The sequence below is a fragment of the Palaemon carinicauda genome, chromosome 3 (assembly GCF_036898095.1).
Source record: "Palaemon carinicauda isolate YSFRI2023 chromosome 3, ASM3689809v2, whole genome shotgun sequence".
NCBI lineage: Eukaryota > Metazoa > Arthropoda > Malacostraca > Decapoda > Palaemonidae > Palaemon > Palaemon carinicauda.
The window spans coordinates 84012834-84036423 of record NC_090727.1 but is presented as its reverse complement, the minus strand read 5'-3'; the positions used below and the strand labels follow the sequence as shown (position 1 = coordinate 84036423).

At 34.1% G+C, this 23590-nt stretch overlaps 1 long non-coding RNA gene and 1 pseudogene across 2 annotated transcripts in view; both read right to left on the bottom strand.

Moving 5' to 3' along the window:
• The window catches only part of LOC137638863 (uncharacterized), a 23538-nt pseudogene extending 22940 nt beyond the window's left edge, over nucleotides 1–598 (bottom strand).
• LOC137638357 (uncharacterized) overlaps nucleotides 1–23590 on the bottom strand; it is a 1259132-nt gene that overhangs the window by 216916 nt on the left and 1018626 nt on the right. The window lies entirely within an intron of this gene.

Below are 23590 nucleotides of genomic sequence, written 5' to 3'. Positions count from 1 at the left end.
ACATCGTCCTTTTTTAGGTTTCCCCTGGAATAATACTTGCCGTCTTCAAACTTTCAGTCAGGGTGCCAATAGTAAAGGTTTCTGTTGCTGCAAACTTGGCATGTACATGGCGGCGAATGGCACCAACAGTGAATCTGTAAAAAACGGGTGGTGTGGCAGGGGGGGGGGGGGGGGCGGCGGTGAATGTGGCGGTGTCACAGGGGGAGTGGCTGTCCCACATGGTGAATCTGGCCGAGAACGTGTGCTTCGCTGAACCAGCAACCGCACTGCATTTGTGGTCATTCCCATGACCTCTGCAACACGATCATAGGGCCTGTTGGGGAAAGGAAATCGGATAAGATATCATGTTCGAAACTATCATGTTGAGATGTTTTTTTATCAGGCAACAATCAAAATAATGTTCCCTTTTATTATCATAGGTAGCTGTGAAACATAGTGACTGGTTCATCTGTAACTACAGAATACAAATTTGATTCATTACTTACCTATTCAAACTTATCCTAAGTTTCTTTTCAATATGCTCTTGGTTGAAGATATGGAAGAGTCGTAGTGCGATGACTCCTTTGCACCCACGCGGACATCGCTGCATGTTGGCCATGGTTGAGAGCGATGAAATACTTCCTCCACAGGACTTTGCCATCAGCCGTCTATCGGCCACACGCCAGTTACTTACCATGTTACCTTCTGCACTTACCAAATACGGTATAGCCGTCAAAGAAGCAAGAAGAACATCGATTACGATTGTTTGCATTAACGATCAAACCTTACTCGGCATATAATTTTTATTAATCTGTCATTAATTCGTAATACTTGTGTCTGGCTTCATATACCGTGTAGCCTCAAGAGAGAGAGAGAGAGAGAGAGAGAGAGAGAGAGAGAGAGAGAGAGAGGGGGGGGGGAATGAGGAAGGGGTTAAGGAAGGAATGGAGGAGAAAGAGGTAGGGGGATAAGGCGTGTGGCCTGGTGCGAGGGGTAAGAGGTAAGAGGGGAGGAAAGGGAGTAGGGGAAGCCAGGAGGGGAGGTAGTGGGTGGATAGACGTCACAAATACGTCACGCCTCACCTGTTCGAATGTGTAGTAGCTCAAGCAGGTTTTTGACTTCACAGTCAAGAGTAAACGCCATAATTAGCCGCATTTGACAGTGTACAATAGTGTTAAAAATTAGCGGAGTGTGTGAAACACTCTGTGCTAAAGTACCATGCTGATCCGAGTCTTCGTTTCAAAGATATTTGCGAAAAACAGTATGTCATAGGGTCTGATATGCATAGTAGAAGGGCACTTAATAGAGCGCAGACTTCCGTCATGGCAGCTTATTGTCAACATTTTTCTTGACCTTGAGATTTGACCTTAACATGTATTAATTGCCGTGGATTTTCATACACTCAAATATAAACCAAGTTTGAAGTCTATGTGATAACGATGTCCTAACTTATGGCTGATTACGTGAATTGGACATTTTGCTTGACCGTGACCATCCAAAATTTAATTATTTCTAGCCTTTAACATAGCAGTTAATCCCTGCAAGTTTCATTACTCTACGATTAGAATTGTGGCCAGGAAGCTGTTCACAAACAAACACACAAACAAGGGGTAAAACAAAACCTCCCTCCAACTTCGTTGACGGAGGTAAAAAAGAAAAAAAAACGCAATGGAAATATTCATTGTTTCTCAATTTTTTTTTTTAGTCTGTTTTTCATCAGTTTTGTTGAAGTATGATGAGTTGATTTGAGTAGCCTATTTCTAGAACCAAATTATTTTTCTCTGCCGCTTGACTGAATTTTTCATTGTTTGACCATTTTCTTTTCTTCTATCGTGACGTTATGAATTGATGTTTTTATTTTTTTTAATTAGAATGCTTTTATTCTTCGTCGTTTTTTATGCTCGTGATATTTATGCCATTTTGCTTTTAATAATTTTATTTTTTATTTTTCTCTTGATATTTATGCCATTTTGCTTATAATATTTTTTTTTTCGAAAACATTCTTAGAATTATCATTTTTCCATTCAAACTTCATTACTATTTATGATTATCCAATCTTGCATATCATTTTCATCCAACTTTTGTTCATCTTAATCATAATTTAAATTCTTTCGTGATCTAACAATAAATGTTAGGTTACGGTTATGGTGGCCGATGTGGTAACATCCCTGCCTGGTGAACTCCAGACTGGGGTTCGAGTCCCGCTCAAACTCGATAGTTTTCTTTGGTCACTGTAACCTCACCATCCTTGTGAGTTAAGGATGGGAGGTTTGGGGGAGCATATAGGTCGATCTGCATTTTCGGAAAGAACCCCTCCCCCCCCTCCATGCCCCCAGCTACGCCACTGATTGGTTTGGCATACATTAGACGCTGCTCTTCATATGCGCTTCTCTCGTGTTCCACGTTCCAGTGTCCCAGAGATTCTGTTGTCCTTCTGTGATTAATGGCCGTCCCGCTGTCCCATGCATCTTATTCCAGTTTGTAAGCGAACCCTCCTTGGCTTGAATGGACACAGCAAATCCTGGTTAAATAATGGTATCCCGGGACATGGTGTCATTTCCAAAAACATGTTTATGGTTGCTTGTCTTTACTTATCATTCTTGATTACAGACACAATCTATTTCTGACTGATGGTGAGTCTGTAGAGAGAATTGTATATAAAATTGTTGCTTTTCATTTTCTCTAGTTTTCATTCTAGGTTATAGCCACAATCCATTTCTGCTTGTTGAGGAGATTGTAGGTAGAATCATAATTTACTTGAGGTGTGTGTAGGTAGAATTATAATAGACAATTAGTTTGTATGTTTTTATAAATGCTTCAAAAAGCAAAGTTTTAGAAAATGAATATATCATTACTATCCGAAATCACTCTATGGAAGAGTATCGTTTTGTATTAGTGGAAATGGAAATCCCAAGATATCCATTATTTTACAAAATGTGTTCCTATGTAGTAAAATTGGAAATTTTAATGCAAGTAAATTTATCATATTCAATACGGTTCATTTTAACACATTGAAGACGCGCAAAGTTCAATTTTTCAATTTGATATTATTTCGGTAGAGTCCCACCCCCCAGTTCAAAAGAGCTTGGTGACTTTAAGTTTCTTACACTGCCCAGCAAATTCAGTGACATTGAAAGCTTGAAATTCATTGTTTTAACAAGTGTCCGCGACCCGTCAAAATGACTGTCAAGTATTTTGATAGATATGCACACACAGATTCAACCCTGACCTAAATATAACCTATCTAACCGATATATATATATATATATATATATATATATATATATATATATATATATATATATATATATATATATATATATATATATATACACATATATATATGTATGTGTAGAAATATATATATGAAATTTATTTACTTTTTATATATATGTATATTTGTTTATTTACTTATTTAATCATATATATATATATGTATATATATATTTATATATACAGTATATGTATATATATATATATTTATATGTATATATATAATTCATTCATTTATTTATTTATTTACTTATTTATATATATATATATATATATATATATATATACATATATATATATATATATATATATATATATATATATATATATATATAAAGACATTTGCTTTTTGTTATATAGGGGAGCTTGTAACAACTTAACTATTGTTCCTTAAGCTTTTTCCAGATCTACTGTATAAATACTATGCGCAGTATTTCTGCTTTTCCCAGTATTTTTCCTCCATCTGCCAAAGGGCAAACACTACTTTATAAATCTGTTCTTCACCTACAGATGTAGCTTCTCTACCTCTCTGATCCATTATCATTTCCCAGACCAGATATTCGTGGTATGAGACATGAAGTGTACACATTCATGAACGTCTCAGTTCTCTTTATTATTATTATTATTATTATTATTATTATTATTATTATTATTATTATTATTATTATTACTTGCTAAGCTACAACCATAGTTGGAAAAGCAGGGTGCTATAAGCCCAGGGGCCCCAACAGGGAAAATAGCCCAGTGAGGAAAGGAAGCAAGGAAAAAATAAAATGTTTTGAGAAAAGTAACAACATTAAAATAAATATTTCCTATATAAACTATAAAAACCTTAACAAAACAAGAGGAAGAGAAATAAGAGAGAGAATAGTGTGCCCGAGTGTACCCTCAAGCAAGAGAACTCTAACCCAAGACAGTGGAACGCCATGGTACAGCGGCTATAGATAGGAATAGTAAAGCTATCCTATCCGTGAATGACATTAGTATATCATAATTAGTGTACGCGACCCGTTAAGAATGACGGATAAATATTTAGATTGACATGAACACACGTGAACATGAATCCCCCTCTCACCAGTGTATGACTACACCATCTCCTCTTACCCTATTTATATGATATGGTCAGACACTTGCTTTTATCATATAGGGGAGATTTCTAGCTAAGCTACAACCTAGTTGGAAAAGCAGGATGCCATAAGCCCAAGGGCTCCAACTGGTATAAATACCCCAGTGGTGAAAGGAAATGAGGAAACAGGCCGATGTGGTAACGTCCCTGACTGGTTAATGCCAGACTGGAGTTCGAGTCCCGCTCAAATTCGTTATTTTTTAGGTCGCTGCAACTTCACCATCTTTGTGAACTAAGGATGAGGGTTTTAAGTGAGCCTATAGGTCTATCTGCTGAGTCATCATTAGCCATTGCCTGGCCCTCCTTGGTTCTAGCTTGGGTGGAGAGGGAGCGTGGGGGCTGAAGATATATATATATATATATATATATATATATATATATATATATATAATATTTATATATATTATATATATAATATATATTTATATATATTATATATATTATATTTATATATATTATATTGTATATATGTTTATATAATATATATTATATATATATATATATATTATATATATATGTATATATATTATATATATATATATATATATATATAATATATTATATTTATATATATATATTATATATGTATATATAATATATTATATATACATATATGTATATATATATATATATATATATATATATATATATATATATATATATATATATATATATATATGATCAGTCTCTAGCGCATTGTCCCGCTCGATAGGGCAGTGTCACTGTCCATTGCCTCTGCCATTCATGGCGACCTTTGAAACCTTTAATAATCAGCCTGAGTATACCCTTAAGTAAGAGAACTCTAAACCAAGTCAGTGGTAAATAGAAAAGATAAAAAAAGTGAAATATGAAACAAGAGATGGATGTGCACTGAGATGTTCTTATTCTCTTCTTTCTCTATCCATCCTCAAACATAAACATTTTGAAATTAAACCATGGTATTATAGCACACGGCAATAATTCTGTAATACGCCTGGAATTGTTTTGGAAAAGAAAATATCTGGGCTGAAATGCTTCGAGTAACCCAGAGCATGGATTCTTTTTTTTTTTTTTTTTTTTTTTTTTTTTTTTTTTTCCTTGGGAGTTGAATCGGATAACACTCTTGTAAAGCCCTTTGATATTACAACCGATTTCAGCCTTTGTGAGTAAGATCCGCAGAGATTCATAATGTATTATATATATGTATATATATATATATATATTTATATATAAATATATATATTTATATATATAAATATATATATTTATATATATATATATATATATATATATATATATTTATATATATATATATATATATATATATATATATATATATACTGTATATGTGTATTATATATATTATATATACAGTATATATATATATATATATATATATATATATATATATATATATATATATATAATCTTTCCCAGTGGTGAAAAGGTTTTGTATCCCCAAGATCAAGCTAAGCTGTACTAATCAGGTCCACCCATACTAGATTAGTTTCTTGTGAGCGATCAGACCAAAATCTCACATCATCACCTATCAGCAGTGGTCAGCGGTGTGATGAAAACTGACCGAACCCCGAATATGTTTGGACATGTCTAAAGCCTTTGTCGTGCAATGGACTAAAAACGGCTGCGTTTGTTGTTGTTGTGTGTGCTAATACTTATAATATACAGTACTGTATGTATACTGTATATGCTTGCTTGTCTCTGTAGCATACAGATTCAATTCATATAGTAGCTGACATATCTGACTCACTGGATGCTGTTATGTCAAGTGTTTTATTGGTACTGGGTCCTTCTGTATTATGTTAAATTTGCTGGTCTTCAATGATGTGACTTGTCTTCATATTTATGAACGTGAGTCTCAATCTCGCCATTTTGAGGACATGAAAACTATTGATTCTGTGCAGATAGTGTTGGTTGTTTAACGATAAAGGATTCATTTGGCACCGGGCTCTCATTCCCTAAATGCCTGTTATGTCTTTCTACAGACCAATCATTTTCTCTCAAGGGGTAACTACTGCACTGTAATTATTCATTGACTACTTTCTACTCGGTAAGAGACTTTAGCTATGGTAAGAAGCTCTTCTAGGACACTCAAAAATCATACCGTTATTCTCTAGTCGTGGGTAGTGCCATAGCCTCTATACCATGGTCTTCCACTGTCTTGGATTATAGTTCTCTCTAGGTTACACTCAGGCACAATATTCTGTTTCCGCATTTCCTTTCCTCACTGGGTTCATAGCATCTTGTGTTTCTAACTAGTGTTGTAGCTTAGATATTAATAATAATAATAATTTGTCCATGTAAGGTGTCTATATCTATTTAATATATGAACCTAATTTGTTGGCGACTGTTCCTGATTTCTGGCAGTGTTGTATCGGTGTTCCCTTTTATTCATAAATTCATTACACATAAAGGTTTAAAGGTAGAACATAAATGGCAGAGGTAAGGGAAAGTTACAATGCCCTAGAAACTGGCCATATATCCATACGATCAGCGTCCAAGCCCCCTCTCTACTCAAGCAAGGACCTGTTAGGGCCATGCAATGGCTTCTCATATGTAGACTTTTAGGCCTCCCAATCCTCCCCCATCCTTAGATCACCATACTCATTTTTTTCAATGAGGCGCATTTGCACTGACTCGCAGGGGTGCACTTTTAGCTCGGAAAAGTTTCCTAATTACTAATTGGTTAGAATCATTTTGTCTAACCAGTCAGCAAGTAGGAAACTTTTCCGAGCTAAAAGGGCATCCCTGCTAGTCAGTGCAAATACTCTTCATTAAAGAAATGAGTATAGGATGGTGAGGTTGCAGACACCACAAGTAGCTATCGTGCACGAGCTGGTCTCGAACTCCCGTCCAACGGATCACTAGGCGCGGACATTTCCAAAGAGATGCCACAACCCACTTGCAAATCCTTAAGAATCTCTCTCTCTCTCTCTCTCTCTCTCTCTCTCTCTCTCTCTCTCTCTCTCTCTCTCTGTTTTCCTCATCTTTTCATGAGGCATCATTAAGAGAGGCTCTCTCTCTCTCTCTCTCTCTCTCTCTCTCTCTCTCTCTCTCTCTCTCTCTCTCTCTCTCTCTCTCTGTTTTACTCATTTTTTCATGAGGCATCATTAAGAGAGTCTCTCTCTCTCTCTCTCTCTCTCTCTCTCTCTCTCTCTCTCTCTCTCTCTCTCCTCTCTCTCTCTCTCTGTTTTCCTCATCTTTTCATGAGGCATCATTAAGAGAGGCTCTCTCTCTCTCTCTCTCTCTCTCTCTCTCTCTCTCTCTCTCTCTCTCTCTCTCTCTCTCTCTCTCTCTCTCATTGATCCTGGCCTTCCTTGAGTAATACCCTATGTCTGTAGCAACAATAATTTGCCTTTGCTTCTTCGTATGCGTGAGCGTTAAAGTTAATTTTCTTTACCAATTATTCCTGCCTTCATTTGTGTACCTTTGTGAAGGAGAGCGGGAAAATTAAACTTACTTCGATATGAATAACGAAATTTGCATTATTCATATTTTCGCCGAAGCAGGATTGGAGAAGTTGCCCTGTTGTTGAATTAGTTTCCCTTGGAAAAGGATTTCTCTGGATTGTATAAAAGTGTAACGAACATTTTAGGATTTCTTTATATTTTAGCGATTTTTTCTTTATTTACAACAGTAAACTGTGTTTCATTTTTATCGAAGGGGAACTATGTTTACAATGAGTGGGATTTCTGAACTCTGTTTACAATGAGAGAGATTTCTGAACTCTTGAAATTGAATGGGATTTCTGAACTCTGTTTACAATGAGTGGGATTTCTGAACGATGTTTAAAATGAGTGGGATTTCTGAACTCTGTTTACAATGAGTGGGATTTCTGAACTCTGTTTACAATGTGTGGAATTTCTGAACTCTGTTTACAATGAGTGGGATTTCTTAATAATTTCTCAGAACTGTTTGATGTAGGTGAAATTATATTTGAACTCGTACCACTGAAATTGAAGCACACATCTGGAGAAGAAATCATTGTCTTTTTAATTTGATTAAATTATGGATAATGGTACTGTTATATCTCTCTGGGTATTTTGTTTGGGCCTTGATTACTAAAGAAGAAATATCTTCAGGCAAGGAAAAATAGAAATAAAATAGCATCTTTTGTTCTTTTAACTTTTTCGGTTATAAAAGACATATAATCATTCTCTCTCTCTCTCTCTCTCTCTCTCTCTCTCTCTCTCTCTCTCTCTCTCTCTCTCTCTCTCTCTCTCTCTTCTCTCTCTTTTGTTAGTTGACTTCAATGTTCAAATTAGATATTTTAAAGGATCAGTTTTGTAGAAGGTACAGTAGGACACATAAATTCTTGCCATACGTCACTAGAACAAGGAAGTACACCTAGTCACACGCTTTCTGCGCGGGGAGTTTGTGTGTTTAGCCCTATCCACCACCTCTGCCACTCTCCATGCACTACCTGTTTGAAAGATCTAGTGTGTGAGAGGGTGTGCTTCCTCAGAGTGAGGTGTAACATGTATTCCTGTGCCCAACTGTACATTCAAAATAGTCTGTTTATTAACAGTTTATTAATCCCCTTTAATCACTTTAAACACTATTATTATTATTATTATTATTATTATTATTATTATTATTAGCTAAGCTACAGCCCTAGTTGGAAAAGCAGGATGCTATAAGCCCAAGGGCTCCAACAGGGAAAAATACCCCAGCGAGGAAAGGAAATAATAAAATATATAAACTATATGAAAAATAATACTCAATTAAAATAAAATATTTCAAGAACAATAACAGCATTAAAACAGATCTTTCATATATAAACATTCCCTTTTGTACAATGATTTTGACTCCTATTGATACAATTGGTGCTTCATGATGGGAATTGGAGACAAATGTTTGTGTTTCTAGGTCTCTAATGGAGGGATTATCTCATATCTATGGGGAGTTGCTGTTGCTGTTAGTGATAGTGGTAATGTTAACTAAATAGATGAAATACATAGACGTCATTATTATCCTTATTCAGCACAAAGGCTCCAATATTATTATTATTATTATTATTATTATTATTATTATTATTATGATAAATTTTAAAATTATTATTATTATTATTATTATTATTATTATCCGTTGGGTGTGCCAGTGAAGGATTGGATGATGATGGAAACAGAAGATTTATATGAATGGCTGTGATATCCGGAAATGGTACTGTGCATTGACATATCATATGGTACTTTAGTCTTGGCTGTCTGTGATACTTAATCATAGCAGAAATGTCATTATTACTTTCAAAGCTGATGCACCAGCCATCCGTTGAGATACTATTACTAGAGAGTTATTGGGTCATTTGACTGGCCAGATAGTAAATAGTTACTATATTGGTTCTCTCTCTCTCTCTCTCTCTCTCTCTCTCTCTCTCTCTCTCTCTCTCTCTCTCTCTCTCTCTCTCTGGTTACGGCCATTGCTGTTACGATGATAGATAATATCTAATAATCAATCGGGTCAGGTTACGGCTCATGTTTCCTTTACATACACATACAACGAATAGTCTGGCCGATTCTTTTCGCTTTCCCTCTTTCCTCATACCCCCGACAACACTAAACTGTTTAACTACCGTACTGCAATTTTTCAGTGGCTACTTTCCATTTGGAAATGATTGGAGAGACTCTTTACCTATGGTAAGCAGTTCTAGTAGGAGAATGACACTCCGAAATCAAATCGTTGTTCTCTAGTCTTGAGTAGGGCCATAGCCTCTGCAACAAGAGTCTTCCACTGTCTTGCGTTAGAGTTTTCTTGCTTGAGGGTACACTCTGGCACACTATTCTATGTTTCCTTATTTTTTCTCCTCAGTGGGCTATTTTCCTTATTGGAGCCCTTGTGCTTAAAGCATTCTGTTATTCCAACTAGGGTTGCATAGTGACTATTAATAATAATAATAATGATAATAATAATAATGATAGTAATAATAATAATATTAATAATAATAATAACAATAACAATAACAAGAAGAAGAAGAAGAAGAAGAAGAAGAAGAAATATTAAACTAACAAATCCATATATGAGCGTGCTTTTCTGCGCAATTAATTGCAGATGTAGAGTATTGACAAATACGAGAGTTTTACTCATAGTCATTGCCGGGTAAAATTTTTCCTCAAATGAAAGCAGCCAAGTGCAAATCGATTCTTCGAAGTATCCGGGAAATTGTTCAACTATTGACACTTTTTCTCCGAGTTTTAATCGTTGATGGATTCCCCTTTGATTTTTTGGTATCTGAGTTCCATCTTATCCACACTTTATCCCCAATGTGCAATGTGCTTTTACTCTTACCCCTGTCTTTCCTACTTAGTTTAAATGTCTGAGTTCCATCTTATCCACACTTAATCCTCAATGTGCCTTTACTTTTACGCTTGTCTTCCTTACTTTAGTTTAAATGTCTGTGTTCCCTCTTATCCACACTTTACCCTCAATGTGCAATGTGCCTTTACTCTTACGCTTGTTTTCCCTACTTAGTTTTAATGTCTGAGTTCCATCTTATCCACACTTTACCCTCAATGTGCAATGTGTCTTCACTCTTATGCTTGCTTTCCTTACTTAGGTTAAATGCCTGAGTTCCATCTTATCCACACTTTATCCTCAATGTGCCTTTACTCTTACACCTGTCTTCCCTACTTAGTTTAAATGTCTGAGTTCCATCTTATCCACACTTTATCCTGAATGCACGATGTGTCTTTACTCTTATGCTTGTCCTCCCTACTTAGTTTAAATGTCTCTTATGAATGGCAGAGGCAAGGGACAGTGACAATGCCCTTGAGACTAAACGTATATTATGATCAACGCCCAAGCCCCCTCTCCATCCAAGCTAGGACCAAGGAGGGCCAAGCAATTGCTGCTGATGACTCAGCAAGTAGACTAAATGTATATTATGATCAGCGCCCAAGCCCCCTCTCCACCCAAGCTAGGGACAGGAAGGGCCAAGCAATGGCTGCTGATGACTCAGCCGGTAGACCTATAGGCTCCCCTATCCTTACCTCACAAGGATGGCAAGGTTGCAGATACTAAAGACACTAACGAGTATGAGCGGGACTCGATCTCCCGTCCAGTAAATCGCCAGGCAGGAATGTTTCCATTAGGCCACCTTTACTGTATTCCCAGACATCGTAAGCTCTTTTTTTACATGATTGCATTTATTCCTCTTTTTCCTTCCCTATCTTTCATTTCTTCACTTGACTTTGTGCTATCATATTCTCCCTAATATTTTCCACCTCCCACCCTAGGTTTAATTGACGTCTTTCCTTTCCCACCATAATTATCCCTGTTCCAATTCCCTTCTCACCTTTCAGAAGGGATTATCATTCCTTCAGCCATGTTCCCCTCCCTGTAATGCCTCCCTCTACTCTTCCATTACTGTCCCATTTTACGACTCCGGTTTCCGTATGATCTGGATGCATGAGTTAGAAATAAAGGCTGGATGGTAATATTTTTGCATGGCCAGATATGATTTAAGATTTATCTTAAATTTTTGATAGAAGATATTTTTCAAGTTTATTTTATTTGAATGTTATTTTTCATGAAGTTCATATCTCCCCTATATGATAAAGAGCATGTGTTTGGATATGAATGTAAATAAATAAATATATATGCACATATATATGTATGTGTATATATATATATATATATATATATATATATATATATATATATATATATATATGTATATATACATATATATATGTATATGTATATATAAATTATATATATATATATATATATATATATATATATATATTTATATATTTATTTATGTGTATATATATGTATATATATATATATATATATATATATATATATATATATATATATATACATCTTCCCGATCACGCTTAGCTTACCCAGTCCCTTGGTTAAGGAGGAGAGGGAGTAGTCATACCCCGGTGAGAGGGTGGGGTTCATATATGTGCATATCTATCTAAATATTTAACCGTCATTCTTGACGAGTCGCGTACACTTATTTAATGATAATCGTCACTCTTTATAGAAATGAGTCGTATAACAGTACTTACATGTCCTGTGTGTGAAATACAAACCAATGGTTAAGGTGTTTCATTCAAGAAATTAATAAATGAAGGCTATAAGAACATACGCAGCCGGATACATTATTAGCAAATAAGGTGTTTCATTCAAGAAATTAATAAATGAAGGCTATAAGAACATACGCAGCCGGATACATTATTAGCAAATAAGGTGTTTCATTCAAGAAATTAATAAATGAAGGCTATAAGAACATAAGACAACCACATATATTATTTTCTATTTGACCCATCACGTTTGTCTTGGGATTTTTGTCCTTCGAATTGTTGCTTCCAGTGGCTGTGCAAATATACCAAATTCACCAGAGAAAACTCTTGACTCAATTTTGACGGTGAGGAAACTCCCTCAAACTTTCCGTCAAAATGGAAAATAACTCATTTTCTTATTTTCTCACTGGTGACAGTTTGGAGTATTTCTTTATACGGTTTTACTGTATCTTGCATTTGTTTCTTTCTGTTACGTTATGTTTTATTCTCATTTTAGAGCCTTGGAAAATTTCCTGTGTTGGTTTTGTAGCGATTTTTTTTGTGGGGAGGGGGGCGTGTTCCTTCATACTTCATATCTCTGGGATTTTAAGTTCTAGGTTTTCTCTATCATTAGATAACGTCATGCTGATTTATACATGGCCTTTTTAAAGGGATAAATACTTCGATTTCATACTGTATTGCCTCTATGTATAGTGAGGGATTCATTGGCTAGATTCATCAAAGGATAGCCAGTTCCTTGTGATGCGCTGTGCCTAGCTAAGACAAGCGACCCCTGCCGGCCCATACTAATTCCAGTAAGATCATCCGCCCGGCAACAGGAGTAGAAGTCGAAGAGACAGCTTGTCTATCGCCTTAAACTCAATCCGTCACCTTGCTGTCAGTGGCTTTACACCCAAAGTTGTGGTTACTTTACCAAGTTGCTCATCTGCTTATGTAACCGTTGGCAAACATAGATTGATAAGATATACCGCCCTTTGCGTCAATAGGCGTAGGGGAGATGATGCTTATTTTAAAGGTTTAGTGGCTGCTCATGAATGGCAGAGGCAAAGGACAGTGACATTGCCCTATCAATCAGGACAATGCCTTAGAGACTGGCCATATTACATATGATCAGCGTCCAAGTCCCCTCTCCATCCAAGCTAGGATCAAGGAGGGCCAAGCATTGGCTGCTGATGACTTAGCAGATAGACTTATAGGCTCTCCCAAACCCCCCATCCTTAGCTCACAAGGATGGTGAGGCTGCAGCGACCAGAGGAACTAAACGAGTTTGAGCGGGACTCAAACTCCAGTCTGGCAATCACCAGGCAAGGGCGTTACCACCAGACCACCACAACCCTAAATAAACATGGCTTTGGATTATCTTATGGTTTTTTTCCCACAATTTTATGATTACAGCAATAGCTGTATTTTCTTTATTTAAACCCTTGAATGATAATATGTAATTGGCGTTCGTATTTCAGATTTAGATTCCCAATTTCAGAAAAAAAGTAGTTATTGAAATCAAATAATTTAAAATGACAGACTAAAACCATTTATTAACTACCTGTACTTTTTTTATCATTTACTTCCAAAAATATCTGACATGTTTTATTATTGGAGTGCTGTGAACGTGTCAATGATAAATGTATGTATGTCAGTGTGTATATGTGCCAATGGAAAACTTTTTACTTTTAAAACAAATTGATGAGTGATTCACGTATGTATGTTAGTATGTACATTATATCTGCCAATTCAAACGTTTTCACTTTTGAAACAAATTAAGGAGGGATTATCACTTTTTACTTATAAACAAATTGAGGATTGACTCGAACTTTTTACTTATATACAAATTGGTGATTAATCCAAGTAGGAAATTAAAAAGGAAGGTTATTTTAGTGGCAACTCTTTTTAGATAAATGTGAATATTTATCTCTTAACTTATTTTAATGTAAAATGCCGATATTAATTAACTTCAATGATTATTTATTATCATCATTAATAATATCATACCGAGACAAAAGATCATTTTTGCCTTTACCAAATTTTTTCGTACATTAATGAATGGTTTACAGGATTATCTAAATTGAACATCATTATAAGGTCAATAATAGACTAAATTGATTCCAGTTATTTTTGCGTTATTTATTATTTCTTTGAAATTTATTACTGTTATTTTTACGTTGGAATTCTCTTTGGCTTCATACACTTAAAAAAAAAAAAAAAAAAAAAAAAAAAAACGTAATTTTAATCTGAAATTTTCCGTAAAAATATACTTTTCTCAACCGTATTCCAGTAAAATACAGGCGACAGTAATTTTACCTTACTTTGTTATTATCTTCTATGAGTTTGTGACCGTAATATCACTCTTTTACGTCAATATATCCGTTTTTAAAACGGTAAAAATCCTGGAATAAATTTTGCCAGAAATTTACCGTTCTTTTGTAATGCAAATTTTTAACAGTGTAGTTAATCTTGTCTTTGGCTTCCTACACTTAAAAAAAAAAACGTAATTTTAATCTGAAATTCTCCGTAAAAATATACTTTTCTCAACCGTATTTCAGTAAAATACAGGCGACCGTGATTTCACCTTACTTTGTTACTATCTTTTACGAGTTGTTGACCATAATATCACTCTTTTACATTAATATATCCGTTTTTAAAACGGTAAAAATCCTGGAATAAATTTTGCCAGAAATTTACCGTTTTTTTTTTTTAATGCAAATTTTTAACAGTGTAGTTAATCTACACGGAATATATCACAGCTTCCTTTCCGAATCATGTGTGTTGTAGTTAGGAAAAGGGGAGTGGTTGGGAAGGGTTGAATCTGTGTTTGTGCGTGTGTGTGCATTTCTATTTTGTATCTAGTCGTCACTTTTGACGGGTCGCATACACTATTAGCTCGTATTGTAGGTTTTTATGTTTTCTAGCATTTGATAAATATCAATACCATACATTTCATTTATCATTATAGTCTTTCTAAAGTTTAGTTCTCTCATCCTCTATTTCTTTGGTAAATATATATATATATATATATATATATATATATATATATATATATATATATATATATATATGTGTGTGTATGTGTATATATTTATATATAGATATATATGTATATATATATATATATATATATATATATATATATATATATATATATATATATATATTGTTTTCTTTTTCCAAACTGCATCTCATCGTTCAGCGTGGTGCAAATAGATTCTGTTTAGAAATCTTATTAATTCCATATGATGGTGGTAATGTATTATTATATCGATTTCCATCGAAGTTCATTAGCCAAGATACGCTCTTTTTAATCAATTAATTCTTGGAAAGTTGAATTATTTGACTTGTTTTGTGTTTAGATACATAAGAACAAATATAACCTCTTTTTAAAGTGACAGAGTTCAATTGGCACTAAATTTAGAAAAGGATAATTTTGAAGGTTCGATATCAAGTATCTAAATATAACTTTTCGATTCGTTTTCCCAAGCAATTTCGATATCAATTGCTTCTCGTTATCCATAAAGGTTATGAAACTTTATGTGCTTGTATTTGAACTGGAGAGAGAGAGAGAGAGAGAGAGAGAGAGAGGAGAGGAGAGAGAGAGAGAGAGAGAGAGAGAGAGAGAGAGACGGGGGGAGGGCCGGATATTTTTGAAGTTTCGATATCAAGAATCTAAATGCAACTTTTCGATTCATTATCCCAAGCAATTTTGATATCAATTGCTTCTTCAGTTATCCTAAATGGTTATGAAACTTTATGTGCTTGTATTTGAACTGGAGAGAGAGAGAGAGAGAGAGAGAGAGAGAGAGAGAGAGAGAGTCTCAGCTGAATATGAAGACATCAGTGTGTTTGTGATATTCGTTTTACACATTTTCAAAATTAACTATTTTTATTTTCCAACCTCATTTATCAGTTTGTTTTACTCCTCTCCGAATTAATTGGCAGTTGAGCAACCTGTGTCATTTATTTCCCCGGGACGCCGCCTTGAAGCTCCATTTCTCATCCCTTTTTCCGCTGGCGATTAACTTACGTCACTAATTGCTAAAGTCGTTGAACCAGTCCTCTCTCTCTCTCTCTCTCTCTCTCTCTCTCTCTCTCTCTCTCTCTCTCTCTCTCTCTCTCTCTCTCTCTCTCTCTCTCTCAAATATACTACTTTTTCTAACATCAATCATGGAAACAGACTCATTTTTCCATGTTTGTTTCCTTCCCCCAAGTTTTTTTAAAGTCCTGAGCTTTCATCAAGAACAACCAATTCAACCGTCTCTAGTCCACTGCAGGACAAATGCCTCAGACATGTCAATTCATATCTGGGGTTTAGCCAGTTTTTATCACCATGTTGGGCAGTGCATATTGGTGATGGGGGGAGATTTTCGTGTGTTCGCTCACAGCAAACCAACATAGTATGGGGGGTCCTGACTAGTACAGCTTTCTGGCTAAGAATTCATCTCTACAATTTCCTCATCCTTATCGCTTCACATCCTTCAGAAGGGTAAGGCCATCAGTGCACGTTAAGTGGTACACTGTAAGCATTACTTTAGGTAGTTCTAGCGTCCCTTGGGTCCTTAGCCAAATCCCCATTTTGGGCCTTTTTCTTTACCTCCAATGACACCTGCTTGCTTAAATCTTGCCGTCCAGTCTTTCACATTTATGTATAAATGCTCAAAGTCAAACTGTTTACCTTCATTTCTACTTTATGCTAAGGTTCGAATCCTTGGTCAGCTAAGAAGTGGGCTTATTAGGAACGAAGAGTTGATCTACGATACTAGAAATTGATACTAGAAACAGATAATAGATAAGCTCGTAGTTGTGTAAGTAGATCTTAGGATGATATCAACATCAAAAATTTATTATAGCAATAGATAATAAATAATCCTAATCCGGTAGTTGTGTAAGAAGATCTTATGATATCAACACCAAATAATTATTGTATGTTTTTCTTAATGTCATCACCATCGTTAGCATTATTAATTCAAATATCCTGGCTTCATATGCGGTCGTCTTTGCTTTCTTAAAACAAACTTTTCAAAGGAAATCTGCACAAAGCAGCTAATTAACTCGAGAAGCTTCGCTGCATGACTTCTTTCTCGTTACAGGATCGTCTTTGTGCTGAAGAAGGCAATGACACTGAGTACATGGAATACATGATGTATTTTAAAGAAAAGAAAGTATACATAATTTTCCATCGCTTCATGGCTTCCAGATAATGTGTATTTTCCATTTCCATGTGTAGTATGTATTGAGCCTTCATTGCGTTTCTCAGCTAGTAATGATGATAATTAATTCTTGTAATATAGCAAAAGCTTGATTTTGTATTTTCTCGTATTTACTGTCCTCAGTAACTTGTTTAAGGTTCGAATTTCACTTTTTTCCAAGTCGGCTTATTTCTAAGAAAATTTTGAATTATTTATAAATGTTTGGGATTTTGACGAATAATTTTACAAAAAAAAAATGTAAATAATAGAGTTTTCAAGACCGTCTTCTGTCCATTAGTTTACTAAGTGGTTGTGTGTGTGTGTATATATATATATATATATATATATATATATATATATATATATATATATGTGTGTGTGTGTATATATATATATAGACATTTTTATATATATATGTTTGTATTTATATATATATATATATATATATATATATATATATATATATTTAATGATAGTTTATAACTTTCACTAGTAAGTAAAAATTAATGTATGATACTTTGGACTTGGAAGTAATCCTTTAACGTATCCTTTCTCAGCTGTGCATTGTCCTTGGAGATTCCAGTATATTGAGCATTGGCAAAGACTAACAAGAAACATTTATAGCATGATCTTTTCTCCTCCTCTCATTGCCTCTCCTACTAATTAGGTAGATAGATAATTAACCTTATCTAAATACGCGGTTTCCATACATGTGGATGTTCATGTACAGCAGTGCAGGACGATAAACAGCCTCCATTATACGCTTCATATTTTTGAATGTCCTTTGATAAATTTGGCGTTTTAGTAAGAAAGTGTTTGTCGTATCATCTACGCGACCTTTCTCATAATTGCGATGAGAGGTGTATCATTTTCCCTCCCCTTTCCTTGCTTAGGAACAATTGCAACTGGATATATCTATCAAATTGGGTAAACTCCTACGGTGCGTAGTAATGAGAATATTGATGAGTACCTAAAAATAATGTTCTAATCATTATGGCCATAATTTTCAGCTCTTATTAAAATCTTCACTTGAATTGTTACTGTATCACGTTCTATCTTTGAAGCCAGAGTAAAAATCTAACTTGTAGAGGCCCCTTTCTTGTGCCTGGCCTCCAGGCTAAATTACATAATCCAGTGTAACCCATTGAACTATTGTCTAAGGAGGGACATAATAATGACCCTGGAATAGATGCCAAAGATGGAAAGGAAAGAGTAATATGAATTAAGTAATGTGGAAAAAGTGGGGAAATTTAACTTCTTTTCCAGTAACTATTTTTAGATAGAAAGGACTTCAGGTATAATGCGAGAGTTAAATTGAGAGAGAAATTTCTTGAATAACTTGAGCATTTAATCTGTGGTGATGTAATTTCAGTATTTATAAAAAGTTTTTTCGTGTTGCGAAATCAACTCAATATACCCTTGGTGTCAATTAGGTGAGCATTTTTGCGTTTGTGTCTGAACGAAAATAAAAATATTTTTAAAATTGTGTAGAATATTACGCTGAAGGATTCTCTCTTTCTCTCTCTCTCTCTCTCTCTCTCTCTCTCTCTCTCTCTCTCTCTCTCTCTCTCTCTCTCTCTCTCTCTCTCTCTTTTAGTTTTATTATTATTATTATTATTATTATTATTATTATTAGCTAAGCTACAACCCTAGTTGGAAAAGTAGGATACTATTAAGTCCTTTTATTCTTATTAGGGTCTTTCAACCTTCTGAATTCATTATTTATTTAATGCCATCTTGAAAAGAGTAGTTTCTCCATTTCCTGCAGACTACTGCTTTTTTAATGTGTCTCATGATGATAGTCTTAATAGAAATAAATGGTATCTCTTATCAGGTGATGGGAACAATCTTCCAGTTTCTCTTCTCTCTTGCTTGAGAGTACACTCGGGCACACTATTCTATCTTATTTCTCTTCCTCTTTTTTTGTAAAAGTTTTTATAGTTTATATAGGAAATATTTGTTTTAATGTTGTTACTGTTCTTAAAATATTCAATTTTTCCCCTTTTTTCCTTTCCTCATTGGGTTACTTTCCCTGTTGGAGCCCCTGGGCTTATAGCATATACTGCTTTTCCAGCCAGGGTTGTAGCTTAGCCAATGATGAGGATAATAATAATAATAATAATAATAATAATAATAATAATGATGATGATATTCTAATAATAATAATAATAATAAATAGTATAATAATATTCTTTCATTCTTTCTTAATATCTTTTTTATCCCTCCATGTATTTCTGTTCAGTTATAATCCATTCCTGCCTCAACATTAAAGTACCATTGAGGAAACATTATATCCCATCATTTGAGTGAGTCTTAATTGGAAAAGCCTTTCTTTGGAAACAGGGAATGACGATATTCTATGAATATTACTTTTCGACAAAAGAGAATCCGGTTTAATATTCTATACTATTGAAAATAATAATTCTCTTATTTTTGTAAGCTTTTGACTTTCGAGTCAGATTAATCTTGTTTCATGTGTGTAGAGTTTTGAACCCATATATGATGAAAGCAAATATTGAGGCTTTTATTGGATATTTTGGTAAGGTTTCAGAAATTTGGTTTTTTCATGTTTCAGCAATCCTCCTCTCTCTTCATAATGTTTAGGATTTGATATTTTCATATTTCAGCAATCCTCTTCTCTCTTCATATCCTCTCTCTCTTCATAATGTTTAGGATTTGATATTTTCATATTTCAGCAATCCTCTTCTCTCTTCATATCCTCTCTCTCTTCATAATGTTTAGGATTTGATATTTTCATATTTCAGCAATCCTCTTCTCTCTTCATATCCTCTCTCTCTTCATGTTTAAGATTTGATATTTTCATATTTCAGCAATCCTCTTCTCTCTTCATGTTTAAGATTTGATATTTTCATATTTCAGCAATCCTCCTCTCTCTTCATGTTTAAGATTTGATATTTTCATATTTCAGCAATCCTCCTCTCTCTTCATGTTTAAGATTTGATATTTTCATATTTCAGCAATCCTCCTCTCTCTTCATGTTTAAGATTTGATATTTTCATATTTCAGCAATCCTCCTCTCTCTTCATAATGTTTAGGATTTGATATTTTCATATTTCAGCAATCCTCCTCTCTCTTCATAATGTTTAGGATTTGATATTTTCATATTTCAGCAATCTTCCTCTCTCTTCATAATGTTTAAGATTTGATATTTTCATATTTCAGCAATCCTCCTCTCTCTTCATAATGTTTAGGGTTTGATATTTTCATATTTCAGCAATCCTCCTCTCTCCATGTTTAAGATTTGATATTTTCATATTTCAGCAATCCTCCTCTCTCTTCATAATGTTTAGGATTTGATATTTTCATATTTCAGCAATCCTCCTCTCTCTTCATAATGTTTAGGGTTTGATATTTTCATATTTCAGCAATCCTCCTCTCTCTTCATGTTTAAGATTTGATATTTTCATATTTCAGCAATCCTCCTCTCGCTTCATATTGTTTAGGATTTGATATTTTCATATTTCAGCAATCCTCCTCTCTCTTCATAATGTTTAGGGTTTGATATTTTCATATTTCAGCAATCCTCTCTCTTCATGTTTAAGATTTGATATTTTCATATTTCAGCAATCCTCCTCTCTCTTCATGATGTTTAGGATTTGATATTTTCATATTTCAGCAATCCTCCTCTCTCTTCATAATGTTTAGGATTTGATATTTTCATATTTCAGCAATCTTCCTCTCTCTTCATAATGTTTAAGATTTGATATTTTCATATTTCAGCAATCCTCCTCTCTCTTCATAATGTTTAGGGTTTGATATTTTCATATTTCAGCAATCCTCCTCTCTCCATGTTTAAGATTTGATATTTTCATATTTCAGCAATCCTCCTCTCTCTTCATAATGTTTAGGATTTGATATTTTCATATTTCAGCAATCCTCCTCTCTCTTCATAATGTTTAGGGTTTGATATTTTCATATTTCAGCAATCCTCCTCTCTCTTCATGTTTAAGATTTGATATTTTCATATTTCAGCAATCCTCCTCTCTCTTCATAATGTTTAGGATTTGATATTTTCATATTTCAGCAATCCTCCTCTCTCTTCATAATGTTTAGGGTTTGATATTTTCATATTTCAGCAATCCTCCTCTCTCTTCATGTTTAAGATTTGATATTTTCATATTTATGCAATCCTCCTCTCTCTTCATAATGTTTAAGATTTGATATTTTCATATTTCAGCAATCCTCCTCTCTCTTCATGTTTAAGATTTGATATTTTCATATTTCAGCAATCCTCTTCTCTCTTCATGTTTAAGATTTGATATTTTCATATTTCAGCAATCCTCCTCTCTCTTCATGTTTAAGATTTGATATTTTCATATTTCAGCAATACTCCTCTCTCTTCATGTTTAAGATTTGATATTTTCATATTTCAGCAATCCTCCTCTCTCTTCATGTTTAAGATTTGATATTTTCATATTTCAGCAATACTCCTCTCTCTTCATGTTTAAGATTTGATATTTTCATATTTCAGCAATCCTCCTCTCTCTTCATAATGTTTAGGATTTGATATTTTCATATTTCAGCAATCCTCCTCTCTCTTCATATTGTTTAGGGTTTGATATTTTCATATTTCAGCTATCCTCTTCTCTCTTCATGTTTAAGATTTGATATTTTCATATTTCAGCAATCCTCCTCTCTCTTCATGTTTAAGATTTGATATTTTCATATTTCAGCAATCCTCCTCTCTCTTCATAATGTTTAGGATTTGATATTTTCATATTTCAGCAATCCTCCTCTCTTTTCATAATGTTTAGGATTTGATATTTTCATATTTCAGCAATCCTCCTCTCTCTTCATAATGTTTAAGATTTGATATTTTCATATTTCAGCAATCCTCTTCTCTCTTCATAATGTTTAGGGTTTGATATTTTCATATTTCAGCAATCCTCCTCTCTCTTCATGTTTAAGATTTGATATTTTCATATTTCAGCAATCCTCCTCTCTCTTCATAATGTTTAGGATTTGATATTTTCATATTTCAGCAATCCTCCTCTCTCTTCATAATGTTTAGGGTTTGATATTTTCATATTTCAGCAATCCTCCTCTCTCTTCATGTTTAAGATTTGATATTTTCTTATTTCAGCAATCCTCCTCTCTTATCATAATGTTTAGGATTTAATATTTTCATATTTCAGCAATCTTCCTCTCTCTTCATAATGTTTAAGATTTGATATTTTCATATTTCAGCAATCCTCCTCTCTCTTCATAATGTTTAGGGTTTGATATTTTCATATTTCAGCAATCCTCCTCTCTCTTCATGTTTAAGATTTGATATTTTCATATTTCAGCAATCCTCCTCTCTCTTCATAATGTTTAGGATTTGATATTTTCATATTTCAGCAATCCTCCTCTCTCTTCATAATGTTTAGGGTTTGATATTTTCATATTTCAGCAATCCTCCTCTCTCTTCATGTTTAAGATTTGATATTTTCATATTTCAGCAATCCTCCTCTCTCTTCATAATGTTTAGGATTTGATATTTTCATATTTCAGCAATCCTCCTCTCTCTTCATAATGTTTAGGGTTTGATATTTTCATATTTCAGCAATCCTCTCTCTTCATGTTTAAGATTTGATATTTTCATATTTCAGCAATCCTCCTCTCTCTTCATAATGTTTAGGATTTGATATTTTCATATTTCAGCAATCCTCCTCTCTCTTCATAATGTTTAGGGTTTGATATTTTCATATTTCAGCAATCCTCCTCTCTCTTCATGTTTAAGATTTGATATTTTCATATTTCAGCAATCCTCCTCTCTCTTCATAATGTTTAGGATTTGATATTTTCATATTTCAGCAATCCTCCTCTCTCTTCATAATGTTTAGGGTTTGATATTTTCATATTTCAGCAATCCTCCTCTCTCTTCATGTTTAAGATTTGATATTTTCATATTTATGCAATCCTCCTCTCTCTTCATAATGTTTAAGATTTGATATTTTCATATTTCAGCAATCCTCCTCTCTCTTCATAATGTTTAGGGTTTG